At 44.0% G+C, this 22385-nt stretch overlaps 1 protein-coding gene across 2 annotated transcripts in view; it reads left to right on the plus strand.

Annotated features, from left to right (window-relative positions):
• The window catches only part of PLXDC2 (plexin domain containing 2), a 578876-nt gene that overhangs the window by 146375 nt on the left and 410116 nt on the right, over positions 1–22385 (plus strand). The window contains exon 1 of one of the 2 annotated variants that reach the window (XM_056519249.1): positions 10763–10873. The exons of the other annotated variant lie outside the window; for it this stretch is intronic. The gene's annotated coding sequence lies outside the window, so the exon portion shown is untranslated. Of the gene's footprint in view, positions 1–10762; positions 10874–22385 lie in introns of those variants that run through there. 2 annotated transcript variants of the gene reach the window in all.

A 22385-nucleotide genomic window follows, 5' to 3' on the forward strand; every position in this document is an offset into this window, starting at 1 on the left:
CCATTTGTTAGCTTTTTAGCTTAGTCCTGTTTGTCTTGTTTGTCTTCATATTCAGACCTGTTTGTGTTTTGTACTTTGCCACGGTATAGGTTAGGTTCCATTGCTTCTTGCTTTGCCCCTAAACTTGGTGATGTTTCACTGTGTTTAGTCTCGTGTGATCCAAAACTTGTGTATCCTGATCTGTATAGAATCCTGACTTGTATTCAGATGTGTTTGTGTTTTGTACTCTGCTTCGGTATAGTTCCTGATCCATTGCTTCTTTCTTTGCCCCTATATCTGGTGTTGTTTTACTGTTTTTAGTCTTGTGTAATCCTGTACTATTGCATCTTGATGTTCTGACTTCAGTTACCTGATAACTTACCTTCATTCCTGGTAAACCTGCCGCTATTTCCAGAGTAATCTGTTTCGTCATTACTCTCATACCTACCTAATATTGCTTTGGTCCTGAATATGGGTTGTCATTTTTCTATATACCTGCAGCTATATCTTCCTGATATCTGTTTGAAATGCTCTGGTTTATTATAGGAAGCAAGTGGACAGGTTGGATTGAATTATATCCAGAAATAACTTACAGAGGAGGCTGCCATGTTCCCAGATTAGCTTTCATTCATGGTTTATTTAGGCTCTGTTCACACTGCCAATTTGTGTCTCCACTGGGGGTTCCATTGTTAGTTCTGTCACTATTCATTGTAGAGATAGCAAAGCACATTGCACTAATTATAGAGTGAAAATAATGGACCCCTAAACAGTATCGTATGGACCCCATTATCATTCAGTCAGATATGTAGGTCAATACTCCATTGCACAACTATAAACTGGAGCAATAAATTAGAGAAACTCAAAATTAGAAAACAGAGAGAACCCTGTAACAACTGCACCTGACCAGGCTTTGCATGTAATGCTCTCGTCAGTGAATAGTTACAGGCCCGGGCCAATCAGCAGCTGAGGAGAGGTATTTTATTCCACCTCAGCCTCCTGGCTATGCTGTTGATTTCAGTTTAGTTCTGGTTTTAGTACAGTTGGTTTTAGTTCAGACTTGTTACTTTGTTTTAGCAGTGGCTTTTTAGTTCTGAACCATTTGTTTAGTGTATAGCCTAGTCCTTTTTGTCTTGTGATCTGTCTGTACTTATGGTCCGTTTAATCCTGTTTAGATTGTATCTGTAACCTATATCTTGAGTCATATTCATACCTGTTTGTGTTTTGTACTCTGCCACGGTATAGGCTCCATTCCATTTCTTCCTGCTTTGCCCTTAAACCTGATGTTTTTTTTTTACTGTGTTTAGTCTTATACAATCCAGAACCTGTGTATCCTGATTTGTATAGAATCTTGACTTGTATTCAGTTCTGTTTGTGTTTTGTACTCCACTTCTGTATAGTTCCTGATCCATTGCTTTTTTCTTTGCCCCTATACCTGGTGTTGTTTTACTGTTTTTAGTATTGTGTGATACTGTACTAGTGTATCTTGATGTTCTGACTTCAGTTACCTATTAACTTATTTTCATTCCTGGTAAACCTGCTGCTATATCCAGAGTAACCAATTTTGTCATTACTCTCATACCTACTGCATATTGCTTTGGTCATGAAGCTGTTTGTCATTTTTATAAATACCTGCAGCTATATCTTCCTGATATATGTTTGAAAATGTACTGGTTTCTTATAGGAAGCCAGTGGACAGGTTGGATTGAATTATATCCAGAAATGATTTACAAAGGAGGCTGCCATATTCGCAGATTAGCTTTCATTCATGGTTTAGGCTCTGTTCACACTGCCAGTTGGTGCCTCCACTGGGGGTTCCATTGTTAGTACTGCCACTATTCATTGTAGAGATAGCAAAGCATACAGCACTAATTATAGAGTGAAAATAATGGGTCCCTAAACAGTATTGTATGGACCCTATTATTAGTCAGTTAGGTATGTAGGTCAATCCATTGCACAACTATTAACTGGAGCCATAAAACAGAGAGAATCCAGTAACAACTGGACCAGGCCAGGTTTTGCATCTTGCACTCTGGTCAGGTGTTACAGGCCCGGGCCAATCAGCAGCTGAGGATGACCATTTTATTCCTACTCAGCCTCCTGGCTATCCTCTTGATTTTAGCTAAGTTCTAGTTTTAGTCCTGTGGGTTTCAGATACTTTGTTTATGCAATGAGTTTGTAGTTCTGACCCATTTGTTTAGTTTTTAGCCTAGTCCCGTTTGTCTTGGGATCTCGTAATTGGTTTTAGGCCGGTTTAGTTTTTATCTGCAACCTGTACCTTGATTCATATTCAGACATGTTTGTGTTTTGTATAGGTATAGGTCCTGATCCATTGCTTCTTTCTTTTCCTCTATACCTGGTGTTGTTTTACTATGTTTTACTTATGTGATCCTGTACTAGTGTATCCTAATGTCCTGACTTCAGTTACCTGTCAACTTACCTTCATTCCTGGTAAACTTGCCAATTGTAAACTTGATAATCACTAGTGGAGCAAAAAGTAAAAAAAATAAATAAAAATACAACAAAATTTTATTGCTCTTAAATAATGGTGGCAGATTCCAATTAAAATGTTACTTAAGTCTAACAACTGATGTTCCCCAAAAACATTTTAGCTTAGTACAATTTTTAAGTAACTCATCTGCAGGATCCTGATTCACTTTTGCCAAGTTGGACATTGACATCACGTCTATGTGAGGACCTGTCTAGACAGTGCCAATAAAAGTCTGTTATCAGATGTTGAGTCGAAAAATTCATGAAGCTTTGTAGCTCTGGAATAAATGTGTTTTTCATGATAAAACAAACCTTGGAGATTATCTCTTTTGGTGCTGGTGAAGGAGATTTGGCCGTCTCCATTTGCTTTAGCTTTTTTTTGCCAAGCGGCTTTCTTTAATGGGAATATTTGTCAGCGGTAATAAAATATGGTATGACCTTCCAGTTTAATAAACCGTAAAAACTGTCTATAACTTCTATACGGGTGGAGGGGGAGAAACAATAATTTCCAAAAATTGTTTACTTAAAAGAGACAGCAATAGAAGAAGTGATTTGTTTTCTTGACTGTGGGTACTTGGCATTTTTACTAAATGCATTTTCCCTCATCTTTCATAAGACTTGTGCAAATGTGTGGCCATCCGGATGCTCGCCCTGCGCTTCTCATCCTTTTCTCATTCCTCTATGTATTTCACTTAATCTTAGAAAATACTTTGCTGAACTATAACCTGTATTAGGAACAGGATCATTACATGCAGTTATGGTCATTCAACTCTTTGACAGCCTTTTCTCTTGAAAAGCTTTTCAGTTGCAGAGCCTGGTGGTTTCAGAGATATCGGGTTCTCTTCATAAGCTTGCATGATTTCTATTTAGACATATGGGCACCAGGGGTAGAACCATAGGCGTGCGCAGCCTATTGTATTAGGGTGTGCACCCTAAAGCACAAACTCACTCCGCGCATGCGTGTGTGTGTGTGTTTATGTATGTATGTATGTATATATATATATATATATATATATATATATATATATATATATATACACACACACACACACACACTCTTGCTTGCATAGTGTAGGAGGATTGTATCCAGGGCCGGTTTTAGGCTTAACATGGCCATGGGCAAAATCAGAAGTGGGGTCCCAAAAGTCATAATAGTACACTAATCAGATTAGCACTATTAGTCACTTCAAATACCATAAAAAATATCTAAAAAGCAAAAAAAATAAATGGTACCGATAAAAACTACAAATCACAGCGCTAAAAATGACCCTCACATCCCCATATACAGAAAAATAAAAGTGCTATAGGGATCAAAATAGTACAATTTTATATTTTTGTATAGTTCCCCCACATTAGGTTGGCAGTATAGTTCACCCACATTAGGTTGGCAATATAAATCTCCCACATTAGGATGGAAATATATTTCCCCCACATTAGGTTGGCAGTATAGTTCCCCCACATTAGGTGCAGTATAGTTCCCCCACATTAGGTTAGTAGTACAGTTCCCCCATATTAGGTTGACAGTATAGTTCCCCCACATTAGGTGCAGTATAGTTCCCCCACATTAGGTTAGTAGTACAGTTCCCCCACATTAGGTTGGCAGTATAGTTCCCCCATATTAGGTTGGCAGTATAGTTCCCCCACATTAGGTTAGTAGTACAGTTCCTCCACATTAGGTGCAGTACAGTTCCCCCACAGGTGCAATATAGTTCCCCCACATTAGGTGCAGTACAGTTCCCCCACATTAGGTGTAGTATAGTTCCCCCACATTAGGTGCAGTATAGTTCCCCACATTAGGTGCAGTACAGTTCCCCCACATTTGGTGCAGTACAGTTCCCCCACATTAGGTGCAATATAGTTCCCCCACATTAGGTGCAGTATAGTTCCCCCACATTAGGTGCAATATAGTTCCCCCACATTAGGTGCAGTACAGTTCCCCCACATTAGGTGCAATATAGTTCCCCCACATTAGGTGCAGTATAGTTCTCCACATTAGGTGTAGTATAGTTATAATTGTAGGGAGGAGGGCAAGTCTAGAATTTACCATGAGGCTTACGGGACTAATTCTACCGCTGATCTTATATTTGCCAAGGGGTTCAATTGGCAAAATTAGGTTTTGCCTAGAGTGTCAAAAATCCATGCACCAGCCCTGACTAGACCTCCCACTTGTGTGTATGTTGCTGGTGTTTATAGGGAGGCATTTGATGTGGATTTGAAAAAAAAATTGTAAGTTGAATGGTAAACTCATGTTTTTCTTTACTTGGCAAACATAAGAACACTTTTACAATAAGATGGGGGCACAGAGGGGGGAATATTCCAAATAGAATTTTTTTTTGCACCAGATTGGTTGAAAAAGTGATGCGGCGCCCAGCAAGCTTGGAGCAGCAGGCACGTTGTTGTTTTGGGTCTGCAGCTGACCCAAAACTAGGACTCCCAGCATGTTGCACCATAATCTAAATTGTACTCCTATATAGATGTGTGGAGTTGTAGTTTTGGTCATCATAGATTGTATCAGGGCATGCTGGGAATTGTAGTTGGTAACTGCACCTCCCATCATTGCATTCCTTCAAGGAATGCAATGCTGGGAGTTGCAGTTACCAACTACAATTCCCAGCATGCCCTGATACAATATATGGTGACCAAAACTACAACTCCCATTATGTTGCACTGGGGGTGCTGTGTGTGTGTGTGTGTGGGGGTGGTGGTGTGTGTGTGTGAGTGTGGGGGGGGGGGTGCTGTGTGTGTGTGTGAAGTGCTGTGTGTGAGTGTGGGGGGGGTGCTGTGTGTGAGTGGGGGGGGGGGGTGCTGTGTGTGAGTGTGGGGGGGGGGGTGCTGTGTGTGTGTGTTTGAGGGGTGCTGTGTGTTTGAGGGGTGCTATGGGTGCTGTGTGGGGGATTGCGTACATAATACATACATACGGTAATATAAAATACATACATAATACATAAAAAAATAAAAAATAAATTTTTTCAGCTACTGGGTCGGTGCTGTAGTAGTTTTTAGTATTTTTGCTGGTAGAAGAGCACGGACTGCAGAGAGTGGGCCGTGTCCCGTGTATCAGAACAAAGGTAAAAAGAAAGTTGCCTCTTTCAAGGTGCTTGTAGTATTAAAACATCAAACCTTTAATCTGTATGCATTAAAAATAGAAAAAGGTGACATCAATCATTAAAGAGAAGTGAAACGCCAACACGTTTTGAGCAAAATGTTGCTCTTAATCATGGCTATATGTAGCCCAAAACGCACTGGAGTTTCACTTCTCTTTTATGATGTCACCTTTTTCTATTTTTAATGTATACAGATTAAAGGTTTGATGGTTTAATACTACAAGCACCGTTATCCTTGGAAGAGCTGGAGGAAACTTTCTTTTTTTCTTTTGTTCTGATTCATAATACATATATATACGTCATACATACATACACACATCATACATGCATAACCTACACACACACATATATATATATATATTATATATATATATATATATATATATATATACACACACATAAATTCATACTATATGCATACAAACATCATACATATATAATACATGCATACATCATACATACATATTCACACCATACATCATACATACACAAATCCATTATATATACATAGACATCATACATAAATACATCATACATACATAACATACAGTACATACATAACATATATATGGTATGTATGTACTGTATGTTCTGTATGTATGATGTGTGTATGTATGATGTATTTATGTATGATGTCTATGTATATATAATGGATTTGTGTATGGATTATGTATTATATATGTATGATGTTTGTATTTATGCATTATATATATATATATATATATATATATATATTATACATACATAATGCATAAATACATCATACATCATACATACATAATACATACATAATGCATAAATACAAACATCATACATATATAATACATACATAATACATACATATGCACACCATACATAATACATACACAAATCCATTATAAATACATCATACATACATACATATTACACACACACCATACATACATATTACACACACCATACATAATACACACATCCCACCTCCCTCCCGTCCTCGGTCTGTGCACTTTTCTTACCTGCGGCAGCCATGTTGGGGTCGGGGGCCGGGCACGTCCACTCCCATCTGCTGCACACTTTGCACCATCGCCCACTTCTTCCTCACGCCGAGGAATGGACACTCGGTGCCAGGAGTTGCGGCCAGGATCATCCCAGGAGGTGGAAGCAGACGTGCGCAACTGCGAGGCAGCCCCTGCGTCTGCAGTTAGCGCAGCAGTGTGCGCGGCCGGGGAAGGGGGAGGAGCGGCCCGGAGGAAGGGGAAAAGAGCGGCCCGGAGGACGGGGGGATAGAGCGGCCGGAGGACGGGGGATAGAGCGGCCCGGAGGAAGGGGATAGAGCGGCCCAGAGGAAGGGGGGATAGAGCGGCCTGAGCCGCAAATAAAAAAAAAATGCATTTTTAAACATCCGGTGTGCCCTGAAAGTCTTTCAGGGCACACCGGATGTTTAAAAATGCATTTTTTTTTTAATTTGCGGCTCCGGCCAATCTATCCCCCGGCCTCCGGCTGGTGATGTCGGGGATGTCCGGTGGGGCTGGGGTTTAGTAGTGAGGGAAAAAAAAAAAAAAGTCCTGCAGCAGCGGGCCGCGGCTGCGGTGATTAGGGTGTGCTTGTGCACACCCGGCACACCCCGTGCGCACGCCTATGGGTAGAACAAGTTATCTTGGTGCCCAAAACAAAATAAGACCCTCCCCATCCTTGTGGTCCCCAACATGTAACATAATAATTGATGGCAAATCATTGGCTCTGAAAGCCCAATACAATGCTAGGTTGACTTTGCTAAGTACACATGTGCTGGACAAGGGCCATTGTAGCATGTGTCCTTGGTCCTGAGTGCTGTGGAAAAACTATCATACTACTTTTACGTTTACTTTGGCAAAGATATGATGCTAGGGCAACAAACTGAAACTTTGCCTATTTACAGTTCTGTACAGCAAAAACATAACATGTTCCCTCACCCAGGGCCGGACTGGCCATAGGGCACTCCGGGCACTTTCCTGGGGGGCCGGGCCATCCTCAGGGCCGGCCAATCCAGGAAAAATTTTACTATAAGCGTGTCTAAAAGATGCTTAACGATTAACAGAGCGAAAGCCATTTCTCCTTGCCCTGTCAATCACTCTTGTGGGCCCCACCCATGATACCCTCCTAGGCAGTTGTCCTCTGTGCTTTCCCATTGTCACAACCATAACAAACATCATTACATCATCCTGTTCAGGTCTAACTTGCCTTAGCAAGACCAGAGAGCAGCTGCAAGAAATGAGGCCTACATTCTATAGGCCAAACATCATATTGCTCCTATTTATACATCATATGTAATATAATACAGCATTTATGTTATGTGGCAGGTCATAGAAGAACAGGTAATGACCAGAAGGACGCTTGGCGATCAGCTCCTCACCATCAGTCCACTTCCATAAAAGACTTTATCTAGCTTGGACAACTCCCCTAATGCTTTAGCAATGATCTAGTCAACACTAGATAGATAAACCAGACTACAGAAGTTAAAGGGGTATTCCAGGCAAAAACTTTTTTTATATATCAACTGGCTCCGGAAAGTTAAACAGATTTGTAAATTACTTCTATTAAAAAATCTTAATCCTTCCAATAGTTATTAGCTTCTGAAGTTGAGTTGCTGTTTTCTGTCTAACTGCTTTCTGATGACTCACGTCCCGGGAGCTGTCCAGCTCCTATGGGGATATTCTCCCATCATGCACAGCTCCCGTGACGTGACATCATCATTGAGCAGTTAGACAGAAAACTTGAGAAGCTAATAACTATTGGAAGGATTAAGATTTTTTAATAGAAGTAATTTACAAATCTGTTTAACTTTCCGGAGCCAGTTGATATATAAAAAAAAGTTTTTGCCTGGAATACCCCTTTAATGTTAGCTTAAGCTTAGTGACATTTTTAACAATATTTCTATAGCCCTGGGGTGGTCAGCCATGTGATTGCAATGTTAGCGTTATCATTCTAATATAAGGGGTAGAAACTTCCAAAACCGGACTCACATGATGCCATTGTTACAATCATGGTCTTGCACTGGGATGTTAAAGGGGTACTCCGCCCCTAGCATGTTATCCCCTATCCAAAGGATAGGGGATAAAATGTCAGATCGCGGGGTCCCGCCACTGGGGACCCCCGGGATCTCCTCAGCAGCACCCTGCTATTATTACTGCACAGAGCAAACTCGCTCTGTGCATGATGACTGGAGATACAGGGGCCGGAGCATCATGACGCTCCAACCCCTCGTGACGTCACGGCCCGCCCCTCAATACAAGTCTATGGGAGGGGGCGTGGCGGCCATCACGCCCCCTCCCATAGAGTTGCATTAAGGGAGCGGGCCGTGACGTCACGAGGGGGCAGAGCGTCATGATGCTCCGGCCCCTGTATCGTCGGTCATTACGCACAGAGTGAACTTGCTCTGTGCAGTAATGATAGTGGGGTGCTGCAGCGGTAATCCCGGGGGGGGGGGGGGGGGATAAGATGCTAAGGGTGGAGTACCCTTTTAAGCTTGATTTCTTTGTTGAGCTTCTGTTTGCCTTAATGATCACTGAATTTTCCCAATAACTTGATTTCCTTTCACAATTCAAACACATATTTACTATCACAGTAGCCCTAGTATATGTATTTGAAATATGCAAGCTGAGTTTTAAACATTAAGATTACAGATTATGTTATTGCATTAGAGGTAATAATCACAGCTGACCCTGGAGGACTCTAACTTTAGGTAGTGACCATGGCCATACATATTTAGTAAGTTTCAGCTGTCTCTCTTGAATCCCCATACTTGGCCAAGCGTTGTAGTGTTTTACATGAGGGGGAGGGGGTAGCCACTGCCAGACAGCCACATGTAATGGTTGTCTATCTCCCAAGAACAAATTAATTGACAATGTTAAAATCCAATTGCTTTTACAGGAGAGTAGAGAGGCCATTATAGACATCAGATGGTCGGCTGATTTTGCCAAAACTACCAGGTTCGGCTGAAATAAATCTAATCTGTATGGCCAGCCTCCGTTGTTTTCCATGGGGGAGATTTATCAAAACCTGTGCAGAGGAAGAGTGGTGCAGTTGCCCATAGCAACCAATCAGATTGCTTCTTTCATTTTCCACAGGCCTCTAAAGAGGCCTGTGGAAAATGAAAGAAGCAATCTGATTGGTTGCTATGGGCAACTGCACCACTCTACCTCTGAACAGGTTTTGATAAATCTCCCCCCCATGTTTTTAAAGAAATACTGACCAAGACTAGACAGGTGCCTTCGTGTCGGTCTTTCTTTCCTTCTTAAACCAACAAGACTACAGAAAAGGCATTCAGAATGCTACATGCATTTCCTAAAATGGGATTATGTAAAGCAGCTTTGTTTTATTGAATACTTTTGAATACAATTTATTTGAGTATCACTGCATTTTATCCCATCCTTTAAAGGGGTATTCCGCCCCTAGACATCTTATCCCCTATCCAAAGGATAGGGGATAAGATGTCAGATCGCCGCGGTCCCGCTGCTGGGGACCCCCGGTACCCCCCTGCGGCACCGCGCTATCATTACAGCACAGAGCGAGTTCGCTCTGTGCGTAATGACGGGCGATACGGGGGACGGAGCAGCGTGACGTCATGGCGCCGCCCCTCGTGACATCACGGCCCGTCCCCTTAATGCAAGTCTATGGGAGGGGGCGTGACGACGCCCCCTCCCATATACTTGTATTGAAAGGGGCGGGTCGTGACATCACGAGGGGCGGGGCCGTGACGTAACGATGCTTCGGCCCCTGTACCGCCCATCATTACGTGCAGAGCTAACTCGCTCTGTGCTGTAATGAGAGCGCGGTGCCGTAGCGGGGATCCCAGGGGTCCCCAGCAGTGGGACCGCGGCGATCTGACATCTTATCCCCTATCCTTTGGATAGGGGATAAGATGTCTAGGGGCGGAATACCCCTTTAAGCTCCTGGTTGTTATAGGACATTATGACCATCACTTAATTTTTACTTGGTAGTTTTTGGTGGCCAAAGCTAGAAAAGGATTCAAAAGGAATATGAAATAAAAAGGAAGGATTTATAGTGGGAGATTTATCAAAACCTGTCCAGAGGAAAAGTTGCTGAGTTGCCCATAGCAACCAATTAGATTGTTTCTTTCATTTTTCAGAGGCCTCTTCAAAATTGAAAGAAGCGATCTGATTGATTGCTATGGGCAACTCAGCAACTTTTCCTCTGGACAGGTTTTGATAAATCTCCCCCATAGTTTTGGTAACTTTATTTAAAAAAACGCCTTAAACTTAACATCAGAAATCGTAGGGTCACGAGTCTATGGTCAGATCTAGTAGATACATCTGATACCTTAGGTATGTGGAATATTTATCTCATGCTTTTCCAAGAGAAATTACATTAATGCTGCGGTATGACATTAAAAGTAGAGGAAAGAACCATGATCCAAGAAAATGTTACATTTCTAGCATTCCTGAAAAATTCTAATCAAAACATTCTTGTGTAAAACGTTTCCACCGCCTCATTGTATAATGAAAAGTTATAGTACATAACTTCTTATAGCTGTAGCATTCAATTTTTTTTTTTTTACTATTTTCAAGAACTCTGCTTGCTGAAGATGAAAACCCATCATAGACTTAGGCTAGGTTCATACTGCGAAAACCTCCAAGTGTGGCCAGCAGCGCTAGGATCGTGCATAGTCCTACATTGCCATCCCCATAGACAGTAATGTATTCCAAGCGGATTCCGGCGAAAGAGGAAACCTTCATTCGGAGGCGGAATTTTAGGGGAAGAAATTCCACAATGTACGCTGTGTAGTGGAATCCCATTGACAGCATCGGGATTCTGCTGCACCCAAATTTGCAAGTGTAATTTCTAAGCGGAGTTACACTCAGAATTTCCACTGTGTGATCCTAGCCTTAAAATTGTTATCCAGGAACAGAAAAAAATTTGCGAATTTCTTTAAAAAAATAAAAATAAAAACAGTTCCACACCTGTCCTCTGGTTGTGTGTGGTATTACATCTTGGCTATATTCTATATTCCTCAACTCCAAAGAAAAGCCACCAACAACACGAACAAAAATGACAATCTTTAGTCAATAGATGTAATTACATAGAAATGTTATAATATGATGCATGAGAATCTTAAAATGTATACAGGGGCAGACTGATAACACTCAGGGCCCCCAGACCAAAAAAATCAAGGGCCCCCTGCGATGCTCTGTTGCTGGTCACACTTCTGCCCCTATTCCACCCAATCCCTCCACCAGCCCTACACACAAAATAAACAACATTTTATATATAAGAAACACTTTAAGGTAGGTAAAATACATTTCATTACAAATAATACCAGTATGCAAGGAGTAAATATATACCACCACACAATAACTGGATAATTCTGCCATACTGTACTGAATAAAACCACTATACACAGACTACTACACTATACAGGAACTGTATACAATATAAGCGATTATATACAAGACCATATGGGGGTAGATACCTGCTGTACAGAGATTTGTATACAATATGTGATTATATACAGGACCATATGGTGGTAGATATCAGCTGTACACAGGATGTGTATACCATATAAGTGATTGTAGTTACAGCAAGGGACTCACAATTACGTCTTTTATTATCTGCAGCGTACTATTTCCTTTTTTCCTCCGTCCAGATCAGACGGCCATGTCGATCTCTTACCATCTGCAGGACAAACATGTTAGACATTTTTCCAGTGCTGTCCCCTCTTCTACACAATTTTACCATCTATAGGCCCACAAACTGCAATAATGCCCTCCTTGGTGTCCTGCACAGTAAAATAGCAGGTAGATAGTTAGCCAGGTAAATAGCTAACTAGGTAGGTAGATCAGAAAGCCAGATATGTAGGTAGGTGACTAGCCAGGTAGATAGGTGGGTTGCTAGCTAGGTAGTTAGGCAGCCATGTATGAAGGCCAGGTATGTAAATAGGTAGTCAGGTATGTAGGTAGGTAGCAAAATATGTAGGTAGTTAGGCAGCCAGGTATGTAAGTAGTTAGCTGGCCAGGTATGTAGGTAAGTAGTTAGACATCCAGGTGCAAAGTTAGGTAGCCAGGGAGTTAGTCAAGTAGGTAGCCAGCACCCCCTCCACCCAGTGGTGGATCCACAGTCTAGTTTTGGGAGGGATACTATGAAAATCCCTTATGTAGTTCGTAGGTAGTCCTCCTATTAGTTTGGCAGTTTGTCCCCATATTAGCTAAGCAGGAACATAGTATTATAATAGTCCCTCACATTAGGTGTAGGCAGCAGAGTTCCCTCACATTAGGTGTAGGCAGCAGAGTTGCCCCATAGTAGGTGTAGGCAGCAGAGTTCCCTCACAGTAGGTGTAGGCAGCAGAGTTCCCCCACAGTAAGTTTTAGGCAGCAGGGTCCCCCACAGTAGGTATAGGAAGCAGGGTCCCCCCACAGTAGGTGTAGGCATCAGGATTCCCCCCACAGTAGGTGTAGGCATCAGGATTCTCCCCACAGTTGGTGTAGGCAGCAGAGTCCCCCCCTCCCAGTAAGTGTAGGCAGCAGAGTTAGAGTCCCCCTAGTAGGTGTAGGCAGCAGAGCTAGAGTCCCCCCCGACCATAGGTGCAGGCAGCAGAGTTAGAGTCCCCCCTAGGTAGGTGCAAGCAGCAGAGTTAGAGTTCACCTCCCCCAGGTAGTTGCAGGCAGCAGAGCTAGAGTCCCCCCCCAGTAGGTGTAGGCAGCAGGATTAGAGTTAAGGCAGCAGAGTTAGAGTCCCCCCCCCCAGTAGGTGCAGGCAGAAAAGTCAGAGTCCCCCCAGTAGGTGTAGGCAGCAGAGTTAGAGTCCCCCCCCAGTAGGCGCAGGCAGCAGAGTTTGAGTCCACCCCCAGTAGGTGGAGGCAGCAGAGTTAGAGTCCCCCACCAGAGTTAGTCCCCCCCAGTAGGCACAGGCAGCAGAGTTAGAGTCCACCCCCAGTAGGTGCAGGCAGCAGAGTTAGAGTCCCCCCAGTAGGTGTAGGTAGCAGAGTTAGAGTCCCCCCCCAGTATGTGTAGGCAGCAGAGTTAGAGTCCCCCCCCCCCAGTAGGCGCAGGCAGCAGAGTTTGAGTCCACCCCCAGTAGGTGCAGGCAGCAGAGTTAGAGTCCCCCACCAGAGTTAGTCCCCCCCCCAGTAGGCACAGGCAGCAGAGTTAGAGTCCACCCCCAGTAGGTGCAGGCAGCAGAGTTAGAGTCCCCCCCCAGTAGGTGTAGGTAGCAGAGTTAGAGTCCCCCCCAGTAGGTGTAGACAGCAGAGTCAGAGTCCTCCCCAGTAGATGTAGGCAGCAGAGTTAGAGTTCACCCCCCCCCCCAGGTAGGTGCAGGCAGCAGAGTTAGAGTTCCCCCCAGTAGGTGCAGGCACAGAGTCAGAGTCCCCCCCCCCAGTAGGTGTAGGCAGCAGAGTTAGTTCCCCCTCAGTAGGTGCAGACAGCAGAGTTAGAATACCCCCCAGTAGGTGCAGGCAGTAGAGTTAGAGTCCCCCTAATAGGTGTAGACAGCAGATTTAGAGTCCCCCCAGCAGGTGTAGGCAGCAAAGCTAGAGCCCCCCCCCCCCCATCAGTAGATGTAGACAGCAGAGTTAGAGCCCCCCCCCCCTCAGTAGGTGCAGGCAGGCAGCAGGGTTAGAGTTCACCTCCCCACTAGGTACAGGCACAGAGTCAGAGTCCCCCCCCCAGTAGGTGTAGGCACCAGAGTTAGTCCCTCCCCAGTAGGTACAGGCAGCAGAGTTAGAGTCCCCCCCAGTAGGTGTAAGCAGCAGAGTTAGAATCCCCCCCCCAGTAGGTGTAGGCAGCAGAGTTAGAACCCCCCCCCCAGTAGATGTAGACAGAAGAGTTAGAGTCCCCATCCCCAGTAGGTGTAGGCAGCAGAGTTAGAGTCCCCCCCAGTAGGTGCAGGCAGCAGAGTTAGAGTCCCCCCTAGGTAGTTGCAGGCAGCAGAGTTAGAGTTCACCCCCCCCCCCCAGGTAGGTGCAGGCAGCAGAGTTAGCGTTCACCTCCCCACAGAGTCAGAGTCCTCCCCCAGTAGGTGTAGGAAGCAGAGTTAGTTCCCCCCTCCAGCAGGTGCAGGCAGCAGAGTTAGAGTCCCCCTGTAGGTGCAGGCAGCAAAGTTAGAGTCCCCCCCCCCAGTAGGTGCAGGCAGCAGAGTCAGAGTCCCCCCATCCAGTAGGTGCAGGCAGCAGAGTCAGAGTCCCCCCACCCAGTAGGTGCAGACAGCAGAGTATTTCCCCCTCCCTCCCTTCCCAGGTTGACAGTTGAAAAAATGATGCTCACCGGAAGTCCCACACAGCGATCTTCTCCTCCGGAGTGCAGCAGGGGCATGCGTCTTTCTTCCTCCCCAGTGTGTTGGGGTGGAGGTCATGTCTCCTCTGTGTATGTAGCAGATACGACTCACACAGAGGGGACTCAGCGTGTACCGTACATACAGGAGAAGGCAGCACTGTCGCTGGGGATCCAGGACAAGTGGCCTGGAATCTCAGGAGTGGCGGCAGCGGCGGTCCTGTACCCGGCGGGCCCTTGGACAGCGTCCAATCGGACCGGCCAGTCAGTCTGCTCCTGAATGTATACCATGGTTCACTTATAAAAGACAAATCTGGGGGGGCAGGACATAAAGACATTGGCATAAACAGAAAATAATGTATAACAAAATACACTATTAGTCATCACTATTAGCTACATATACTAGTGAGAGAGCTTATAGGGCTCATAGTGAACCTCCAATTTCATACTATATCATTTTCTCCACAAATTAATAAAGTGACCATTGAACATTGTTTTTAAAGGGGTATTCCAGCTTATAAAAATGTATACCTTGTTCACAGGATGGATGATAAGTGTCTGATCATGGGGGAGGGCTAACCACTGGGACACCCCACAATCTCTCCCAGCTGAGCGCTCCGGGCCCCACTTCCTGAGAAAAAAAGGTCTCGCCAGTGACGGGCCACTCAGTCAATCACCGGTAGCAGCGGTGTCCTGCCTCACTGCCGTCACTACCAAAACTAGTATGTCTCAGATGGTGGGGGCCAGAGCACTCAACAGGACGAGTCAGGCTTTATTCTGGAGATCGTGAGGGTCCCAGGGTTTAGACCCCCGCATTTAGACATCTCCTATCCTGCAGATAAATGATACATTTTTACAAGCTGGAATACCCCTTTAAGCCAATATTTCTGAATTGTGCTGCCATACAGAGGCATTGAATGACAGAACATGGACAATGCTGACACTGAAGATATATGCAGGACATGGGTAGTACCTCAGTCCTGACCACCATGGCTGTGCATTGAAATGATCCTGTACATTTGTTTTCTTTGTCATTTTCTTAGGTTAAACAAGATTTGCAAAAGAAAAGAAAAAAAAAACAGTTAAAGTCAATTTTTTTTATTATTTGTACTTTAGCTTTTACCAACACTTTGGTAGAATTTTTTTTCAATGCCATTGAATTAAAATGCACATTTCCTCTAACACAACTGACTTCTGGGATTACTAGACAGTGATGGGCAACCTGCTGTCTTCCAGCTGTTGTGGAAAACCTAATCCCTGCACATCCTGGAATTCTGTAGGGAGCGGCAAGCTGTCTATCTCTGTATTGTGCATGAGAGCACAAGCCTTGCAAACCAGAAATAAAAAGGCAGTGAGCTTAATATCTAATGGCTAGACTGGATAAAAAATGGCTATGAACATTTTGCCACCAAGTCACCAGACCAAGACGGCAAGGCGCTTGAAACCATGATCATCAGTGTCTGGTCCAACCACTGGGAAAGATGTGTACGGGGCACGGCTTCCGCGCTGAACGTACCATACTCCTGAGCACTCTGATCCCCACCCTTGTAGATGAACAGGATCGACGGACCACTCAGCCAATCACAGGGTTAGACAGGACTCCATCTTAGCGAGTGATTGGCTGATGGGCCGTCACATGAGCACATCTCCGAGGGTGGGGGCTGATCACTCAGGAGTACGGTAGGTTTAATAAGGCTAGGTTCCCATTGCTGCTTGCTTTCGACCTGTTAAGGGTCCGATTGTCTCCTTTTGTTTTTTTCTTGAGCAGATCGGTCCCTAAAATTGGTCTTATGCAAACGGCTATTGTCGAGTCCCGACTGCCCCCATTCACTTGCATAGGGCCCAGGGCTGGTGCAAGGACTTTTGCCATCCTAGGTGAAAGATAATCTAGCTAATTTTTCTGTTGGGGGCACTGTCACAGAGGATCGCTCTGTAGCACTCCTCCAGCATGATGGGGGTCTGTGGGTTCAGTGGAGTGCTGCTTGCCGTGCTCCTCTAACATGGGGGGGGGGTTGCTATTGGGGCTGCGTTGGCTGATCGGGTGGTTGAAAAGCTATCTGGTTGCATTTTCTGTTGCGGGCAGAGCGGCGACCCCCTCGAGAGGTCGCTCTAGGCGGCTGCCTATTTTGCCTATAGGCAGAGCAGGCCTTGATGGGGCCCATCGGTGATCCAGTAATTTTACAGGAATTTAGTGGAGAAAGAAAAGAGTGCTTGCCCGTTTTTTTTTCTCCGCTAAACTTGATGGGACTGCCAACGTAATGGAGCCCAACGGCACAATGCCTTGGAGAGCCATGCCCATACAGGAGATCATTCCCTGCAGTCAGACCCTGGAGGACCCCTTTAATCATTGCAGCAAAAAAAAAAAATAATTTTAAATTCTCTTTCCGTACATTCCCTACTCTTGGTTTCAGCTTCTAAACCTTGAAAATCTGGGGTAATTCAATACAAATCAGATTTTTTGTAGACAGACTACATGCATTCACTAATCCACTTTACTTATTATTGATTTATACTATACATGATCGAATATGGGAAATACATTTACTTTAATTTCAAGCCATACAAATGTCATTAGAAATGTCTTCACACCACAGAGTTGTTAATAAAAACTTGTTACTATTTAACACATAACGACAACCTGTGGTAGGTAGCCGTTAAGAGCTTGTTGGCATCTGCATTACAATTGCCAATGTTCTGCTCCATCATAGAAGCAGAACAACAAAATTTATATGATGGGATCCAACCATGCCCAATGATCCCCATCGACTATAATGGGGTCTGCCATTTTAACGAACTAAAAAATACTGCATGGGGCTTTATTGTGTCTGTGATTTTTTATCAAAATCTCAGATGCGAACAAAGCTTAACACAGTTTTTTCCAACCAGGGTGCCTCCAGCTGTTGCAAAACTTCAACTCCCCCCATGCCTGGACAGCCGAAAGCTGTCCGGGCATGCTGGGAGTTGTAGTTTAGCAACAGTTGAAGACGCATTGGTTGAGAAACACTGGCCTAAAAGTAGCTTTCTGGGCCTGCTGGGAGTTGTAGTTTTGCAATGGTGCACACTGGTTGGGAAACACTGGCCTAACAGAAGAATCATTTATCACTGGATCTACTAAACCTCTTAATGACCGCCGATACGCCATTTTACAGTCATTGGATATAAACTGATCTCAGGAGCTGAGCCCTCTCTATATGGGTGTTGGCTGCATCCTACAGCCGATACCTACCTTCAACTTCTGAGATCAGACTTCAGAATGAAGGTAACATATCAGTTTTACTACAAAGTGAACGGTTTAAGAGCTGAATCTCTCAAAAGTTGCAAAATTGCTGTTTTAAAAAAAAAAATTATATATAAGAAAGCCTTTCCCATTCATGCTTTGCCTGTGAAAGTTCTTGTGACTCTAACTAGCAATCTCTGTACTTCTATTGTCTGATCTGGTTCTGTGACTTATTGGCTTGGCTTTTGACTACTCTTTTGCTCTCTGTTATTGTACTCCGTTCCCTCCTGGCTTTGACACGGCTCGTTTACTTTGTATTCTGTGTGTGTTTAGGTTTTTTCTGTTAGTTTTGTGTGCCTCCAGCTGTTCCCGACCTTTGTCAGTTTTTGTAGTTTATTGTTTTGACCACTGACTGCCCATCACTTATTTAGGAAGGGACCAGCACCGTGGTTGAGGACCCGCTTCCTAGAGCAGGTACGAAAGTAGGCAGGGACAGAGGGAGTGGGCAAGTTCAGGGCTGCATTCTATCCCTGCTTGAACGTGAAAGAGTCAATTAGTTATTTGTGCAATACAGGACAAGCCCTCCAAAGTGAAAGACACTCCTTATTGCCACCACCATGGCCAGAAGATTCGGAACAAATGACATGCCACTTTTAATTCTCTAATAAAGGCTATGTAGAGATGGTTTTGGAACCTTTTTATTAAATTTTGATTTTATTAAAGGGGTTGTCCAACATCACATGAGAATTGCGAGAGCAGCCATCAAACACAGGTAAGTACACTATATTATGAACTACACTAACTTTACAGGCCCTGTAACACAGTCAAATAAAATAAAATCCTGGAATACCCCTTTAAGACTATGAGAGTCAAATAAATGAATGCATGTCTCTTTAAGCTAGCACTGGCTTCTGAATTATGGAAATAGATTTTTTTTCTAATGCAACAGTATTGTTTGCAGGCTGCATATAGGCTGCAGTAAGTAGTACTTTTCCTCCGTGAAGACATTGAATAACATTATGTAATTCTCACTAATCTTGGATGTTCATGAAAACTCATATTAGAATGAATTACATGTAAGGCAAAAAAAAAAAGCGTAAAAACAAGCAGCAGTTAATTAAACCCTAAGGGTCCTCGGCATCAGGCGCATGTCTACGTCTCCAGTATTTTCTTCTAGATCTTTCTAGCTATAACATCAAAGTGTGTTTGTTTTGTATTGCGTGTTTATTATACAATATTTCAGAGTTAGTTATTCCCTTTTTTTTACTGCGAGTTTAGCTCTGAGGCTCCCAAAGGTTCATTGGTATCACTGTTAACATCTCCAGCTTTCCCCGCAGGTGGTTGCAGCTGCCGGTTAGGCCTGGTTTCTCAGGGTCATGAGCAATGCTTTGAATAGGGTGCGTAATGTAGGAAGGAGCTTGGAGAACATGGAGATAAAAAAGCATAATCCACAGACTCTTCAGCCTCTACATGTCACGTATGAAACATTAAAGCCATCATTTTTACCTTAAAATCAATATAATTTTGTAACTCAAGTATCAAACAGACAGCTGAAATAAAATGAGTGCGTTAAGGGTCTATTCACACGGCAGAATTTCCTCATGCGGAATTCTGCCTCAAATAAAAGCCCAAAAGATTTCTATGGGATTCCACACTCTCATTCCTGCTTCTGAATTCTGCTTGCAAAATTCAGAAGTGTGAATGGGAGTACGGAATTCCATAGAAGTCTATTGGGCTTTCATTTAAGGTGGAATTCTGCATGCGTAAATTCTGCCGTGTGAATAGACCCTTATATTAACACTCTCACTGTCAGGGGCATGAATACAGGACTTAAGTCCTGCAGGAATGCACTGGAATGGAGTTCGTTCACTTATTCCACAGCAGGAACACTGTTCCCATTAGCAGGAGTCCTGCAGGACCAGCCATTTGAATGGAAATATTGGATATCATGACGGTGAAGCCTTGTCTAATTCAGCTTTCAAGTGATACCAGGTTTTACTCTGGACACATTAGTGGGTTCTAACCAAACTAGTTCTGTCCGAACCTGTACTTCACCAATAGCCCAAAAATGTGTATAACACTGTCTAAGAACCCTAAAAGCACTGTTAATTTTGAAGTAATATGTATCACTATGGATAAATGGATGGTACCTGGTGGTAACTAACAGGTTACCGTATTTTTCACCGTACAAGACGCACTTTTTCTTCTCCAAAACTGGGGGGGGAAAGTTGGTGCGTTTTATACAGCGAATACACACCTATCACGGCGGTCCCTTCGGCCATCAACGGTCGGGACCCGACGCTAATGCAGGACATCACCGATTGCGGTGATGCCCTGTATTAACCCTTCAGACGCGGCGATCAAAGCTGACCGCCGCGTCTGAAGCGAAAGTGACACTAACCCGGCTGCACTGGGAGGGACCTTACCTGCCTCCTCTGTGTCTGCTCCGTGCCGGGATCCCCTGCATGGCCGGCGCTCTCCTTCGACGTCATCACGCCGTCGCGCACGCCGTCCCGTCATCCAATAGGAACGGCGTGCGTAGCGACGTGATGACGGCGACGTGGTGACAGCGATGGAGACCGTGGATCCCGGGGAAGAAGATGTCCAGAGCATCGGAGACACCACGGGTACGCGGCGACAGCGATGGAGCGACATCCAAGGCAGCGGTGATGGCTGTCCGGGCATGCTGGGAGTTGTAGATTTGCAACATCTGGAGGTCCTCAGGTTGAAGATCACTGTTGGGTTCAGAATCTTTTTTTTCTAGATTTAGCACCTTTAAAATTGGGTGCGTCTTATATGCAGGTGCGTCCTATAGGGCGAAAAGTACGGTAAATAAGAACAATCTGTGACCATATTTTTTATGCTTTTTAAAATTAACGTCCAAAAAGCCTTTAGCTGTCCGGGAATGCTAAAAGTTGTAGTTTTGCAATGGCCGGAGGCACCCTGGCTGGGAAAATCTGCTCATTACAGAGAAATACGAAGGATTTCCATCCCAACCAGTCTTTTCTTCTATAAAATTTTCATATTTATAGAAAGTTTAAGACAGAGATAGGATTTTCTCAATCACCAATGTAGACACTCAACAATATGTTACAATACACATTACATTTTATCTTCGCTTCCATCATGGACGCACACTTAGAGAACAGGCATCAGTAAATAGCGTCTATTATCGTCATATGCGAAGGCAATTTCTGCCAGATCGGTCAGCATCTCTCTTGTATCTAGCAGCGATATCATTAGAGAGGGAAAAGCTTAAATAAAGCCGATATTGTCACGTTCCGAACTCTTCATTGTGGCCCTGAGCATTTTTTTTCAAGTCCTCAGATGTGTGACCTCTTTGCGTGGAGGTAAAAGGTAATTCCGAATTGCTTGTTGCTATCATCTCAGGTGTAATGACTGTCTTTCCATTAAGCCGCTCACACTTGTTATGATTTCCAGGATACATCACTTTTCCAGGGCAGGAAAGACATTTCCGTTTGACCCCGAGGCTTAACAAAATATGAATCGTGTATAGGAAAAAAGAAAAAAAAAAGAAATAAGAAGAAAAAAAAAAAACACAGACCAAATGGTCCAAAGCACCGGAGCTAATAAAACCAGAATCAAAAGTAATATCAAGATAGTATATCACTGAATTATTGACGACATTGTCATTTCCATGTACAGTTGACATTAGGGAATCAGTGTTATGGATATTTTCAACATTGGTGGAGACTTCTCTTACTAAACATACATAGTTTTACATATTTTCTTGTATACAGTATTTAGCATCCAAGATTTAGCACAATATTAAAGGGGCGCTCTTATTAAGACAATGCTTTTCTACCTGGAGGTGTAACGTTTGCTCCTAGGCTCCAATGTAAATCTGTAACAGAGCCCCTTTCCACTATGTGCCAATTACAATACCTTTGGCTTCAAAGTGGTACTCCGTCCCTAGACATCTTATCTACCTAGACATCTTATCCAAAGGATAGTGGATAAGATGTCAGATCGTTCCCCCCCCCCCCCCCCCACCCCCCGACGTTCTTATCATTTATGTTTCAGGTGGCTGTAGTTGTGACGTCATTAAAGTAGTAGTGCAGTGAAACATAACTTATTCTCTATCCAATGAATAGGGCATAAGTTAGAGATCGCATGGAGTCCAATTGCTGGGACCCCAGCAATCTCCTGAATGAGGCCCCGGCAGTCTGCAGGATGTGGCCGTTCCGGCCCTTGCAGGAAGCCGTGTCAGTCATGCCCCCTCCATGTATCTGTACAGAATATATAGAGGAGGCATGTCGGCCACCACTTCCTGCAGGGGTCAGCATGCCCCCCCCCCCCCCCCCCACTGATCTATAACTTATCCTTATCCTTTGG

The sequence above is a fragment of the Hyla sarda genome, chromosome 5, assembly GCF_029499605.1.
Source record: "Hyla sarda isolate aHylSar1 chromosome 5, aHylSar1.hap1, whole genome shotgun sequence".
Lineage (NCBI taxonomy): Eukaryota > Metazoa > Chordata > Amphibia > Anura > Hylidae > Hyla > Hyla sarda.